Source organism: Hippocampus comes, unplaced genomic scaffold, assembly GCF_001891065.2.
Source record: "Hippocampus comes isolate QL1 unplaced genomic scaffold, H_comes_QL1_v1.1 scaffold44, whole genome shotgun sequence".
Classification (NCBI taxonomy): Eukaryota; Metazoa; Chordata; class Actinopteri; order Syngnathiformes; family Syngnathidae; genus Hippocampus; species Hippocampus comes.
In genome coordinates, this window is record NW_017805546.1 from 2,960,240 (window position 1) to 2,964,788 (window position 4,549).

Sequence of the window (4,549 nt, forward strand, 5' to 3'; positions counted from 1 at the left end):
ACGCGTGTTTCACGTCCACCCGAGTGCAGATCACTCAAGCTGGAACAATCGCATTTCTTGGACGATTTCACCTGGCAACATTTGGAGTTTCCATGAGTGCAAGCGGCGTGTTGTAAACAGAGCAGGCCCAACATACCGACGACAAAGCCGCAGCCAGTTGGGGGCAGCTGTGGGATGAATCACTGCGCCGACGCACACACACGCGCACACACACACGCCCGCGCACACACACGTAATCTTGGGTGGGAACACACAGATGCTCCCCTGGATAACAGCTGGAGCGGAACAAAATACGAGAGCGAGAGTAATACTTTGAATAAATGGTCGGCGGAGGCGAAGGCTACGGGTGGGTAGCATGAAGTGTTGAGCAAGACTGCTCCTCTTATGATGCCGCTTATAAATCCCGTACTTTGCCGGGATTCTTACCTGGACTTTTTTTTTGTGGTTGGAAAAAGACAAAAAACAACCGCAGTTTTCTTTCGTGTCTTGCTTTTTTTGTGTCTTTGCCTTACCCGGCCGGGTGTTCTTCGTTGTCTCGTCGGTTTGCTCGCACTTTGTTGCCTGCTGCTCTCCACCAGTCCGGCGGGTCATTTCATTGCTTGTGTTTGCCGTCTCGGCCCTCGTTCTGGTTAAGTTAAGCCTTTTTCCTTGTGTATGCTTTGCTACTTGGAACCTTGTTATTTTTTTTGTGAAGTTTGTCCATCCATTTTCTTAACCGCTTCTCCTCAGGAGGGTCGTGGCCTTGCCGGAGTCTATCCCGGGGACACCCCGAACTGGTTGCCAGCCAATTGGAGGGCACACGGAGACAAACATCTGCGCTCACAGTCAATTTTATTTTATTTTTTTGAAGAATCCTGCAAAAAAAAAAAAACAAACTTTGATGTTGGGGCTTCCACTAGATGCAGCAGAACGACAGAAAAATAATAGTGCAGAGTCAGTCGTCATCCTTGAAGGGGACTGCCCTCAGCTGACTCTTGACCTAAAAACAAGCCAGTTATGTGCGGCATGACAACAAAGCAGTTGATAAAAATCAATCTCGCCAGGCACTTTTGTCAAAACTTTCCAGCTGAGTAACGACTCGCCGAAGCACACGGCCAGTTTGGAAAAAGGACGGATGACTAAGCCGTGCACCTGCCTCACTTTCGGGCTGTAACGCTGACAGGAGGAGATGGAGGGGAGGGCTGAGTTCCTGTGAAAAAAAGGAATTTCCAAGGACGGGGAAGATGTGGTGAAATCATATTGCGCAGCGTGTGACCCGTACAGCTGCGGAGGGAGGGGAATGCTGCTGCTGCTGCTGCTGTTGCCGCTGCTGCGTGTGCAATAGCATGAATCACCGGCAGAGTTCCTCAAAATTCACAATCTACCTTCACCTCACTTCCACAATCTCTCTCTCTCTCTCTCTCTCTCTCTCTCTCTCTCTCTCTCTCTCTCTCTCTCTCTCATCTTTTTGCTTTGTCTTCCTCAACACAGGTGTACGCAGCAAAGTAAGCCGATACCTTGAACTAAACGAAAACAAAGTGAGCACGATACACCACAAACACCCGCACACAAGCGCGCACACACACACACACACACACACACACACACACACACACACTCCAATTTACAGTACAATGAACAATGCCAAAGTCATCCATAGTTTCTTCATCGGCATGAGATCATGTGACATATATAACACAGAGCAGTCATGCACACACACACACACACACACACACACACACACACACACACACACACACACACACATACACTTCCTCCTCATCCTCCTCCCCGCAGTTCGGCGCAGGTGGCTGACTGCAGCAGCCGGAGCAACATTCCTGCTCCGTTGTTAAGTGACATCTCCCTTGTACGAGTGTCCTCATCCAGGAAAAGCAAATGACTCATGAGGTTGTTTACTTCACATGGCAGCCACGACCAATACGTGGAAGCTCGGAGGTGGAGGAAGGCTGCTCTATGGCCTGGACACCTGTTGGAGTGGGTGCAGACATGACTGATTGTGGCTACTCGGGAGAGACGCGGCGGCTGTTTTCCTGTACAATTCTGGAATGAGGCAAAAATCAACGCGTCACTCGAAAAGCCGGACTTGGCATCCACATTGAGGGCGGCAATACCAGCCAGACTTCACTGAATACACGGCTCAAATCTCATTTGAACATTTCAACAAAACATTCGTCCTTGAGCTTCGAACATCTCCCTCGCATTTCTGAGGTCGGGGTTGGAATCTCGATGCCGGCCTTTCCGCGCGGGATTTACCGCGTCGGAAGGCCTGCTTCCCGCCACTGTCCAAAAGCATTGCTTGGAGGTGCAACAAACACCCCAAATTGACCGTCGGTGTGAATGTGAGTCAAAACGCTTGCTTGTCTCAATATGCTGCCACCGGTGGGCCTTCAAAGTCGGTCGACCACCAACTGCTTCACTTATGAGCACAAAATGCGTGGAGTGATCATTGATTTGTCTTCCCTTCCGAAAATAATGGAACCGTGCGGCCAGTTCATTTGGCTGTAGACTGAAAGCTTTTTAGTACAAGAATTCAACATTTTGGCTTTTATTTCCACATCCCGTACTTGCATCTGGATCTGATACACAGCTCAGATGACTGCACCCTTTGTTTGGAAGTCAGTCAGTTTTTCCCGTGATCTCCAGTATTGGAACGTGTGACTGACAAGGGGGTTTTGTTGCCCAGGAGTGGCCTCGTCCAAGGATGATTCAAAGAGCTCAATCGGAGTCTTGACACCAACATGGGCAAGAGCCAGTTCGACCGTTTGGACTGCTCTGGCCAACGAAGAACCCGCTACTGCACTAAGTCACATATGTTGAATGCGTAGATCAAGAGAAACGGTTTGAGAGCTGTAGCGCTGTCGAGAAAGACCCTGAACCCTCAACAGCTTTCGGTGACATTCGCGACAACCTCCTGAGAGCAGCTGTGAAGGGACCTCGCAATCAACTGTTCACAGAAGACTTCATGAAGTACAGAGGCCAGCCACACCAGATGACCGCTCATCACCAAGAAGACCGGGAAGCTTTGGCTGGAACTTGCCAAAAGAACAGACATGAGCCAGAAAAAAAAAAAAAAATCATGGACAAACTTTTACGGACTTCTGCTTGTCTGACGCTTAAACAATTGAATTGTTCATGCACGTAAAGTCAAAACAATCATTTTCTCTGCCAATTCAAAGAACGACACAAGCAAACTCAGATTCTTCCTTGAGGACAACGAAAGACTCCTACAATAGCAAAGCAGGTCATGGGGGGCAAAATGTCCAAGATTTTTTTTTAACTGGCCAATTCAATCCCTCGACTCACACACTTTTACCCGCTCAAAATCAGAGAAAATGAATTGCGTCCTGTTATTTATATCAAAATTATATGTGCTGAGTCGTACTCTTTTTTAATCATGCAAATATTATTGCACCCCTTTCACTTTCTAACTCGCTAACAGTAGATTCCGGTACCCCCGCATGTGTCTTGTTAAATAGGTTTAATTTTTGGGGGTGCTGCATTCTGGTCCCTACTTAGTGGCAAATCTGTGACTTTAAGCATGCCGATAATGTTATTTTCAACAAGCGGGGCATGGGCCTTGACAACTTTTATGAGCGGGTCTTACTGGGCTGCACCTTGCAGCTGACAGATGGTTCAACATCAAGAGAGGGAAAATGTTTTTTTTTCTCTTTCTCGCTCTCTCTTTCATAATAAACAGATAAAGAATAAAATGTGATGATACCAGCCATGGCCACCTATGACCACTGGCACTACTTATTGAGCTACAATAATGGAGCTGTATCCAAACAAAAAAAAAAATTACAAAAATAATTTATGTTATTGCTCAGTATTGATTTAAAAATATATTCATTATTGAGCTTATTGTTTCTTATGTCCGAAACATCAGAACCCATATGTTATAAATCCTGTGACTGAAATTGGTGATTAATTTGATCATATTATCATTTCTAGCGTGGCGATATAACCCTTAGCAGAGGCAACGAGTGAGGATGTGACAGTTTCGATCTTCAACAAGAACTTAAAATTGGAGCAGTTGCGACATCACCAAGAATAGAGCACAAAGACAAGGCCACCTGTAGGAGGCTCTCAGTTCCTAAGCCTATGAATAGGAATATATTGAGTGATAAATAGAATACAGGGTGGCAAGCAGCCGTTGAGAAGTTCCCGGGTGAAGTGAAGAGGCTGCCGACATCTTGATCTATTTGAGCTCTGGGGGGGCGATTGCTTAATTGAGAGCTTTGGAATGTGTCTTTAGGACTGATTGAACGGTTAAATCCGTCCACAGCCCCAAGCTCGCCACAGTGCCCCGGTGGGCAAATGTGTTATCGAGGGTCCTCTGTGTGGTCCGCCAGCAACCCCCCCCCCCTTCAACTAAAGGCTGAGTCCGTTTTCTGGCTCCTTGTCCTCCTTTGATATCCAGAGTGATGGAATGGAGGAGTAAAACTGCAAAGAGGGTGGGAGGGAGCGGGCGTCGGCAGGGGGATTTTTTTTCAACTCTCCCTTTTAATCCGCACCACTCCCGGCCTGAAAAAAATGCAAAACGGTTCGG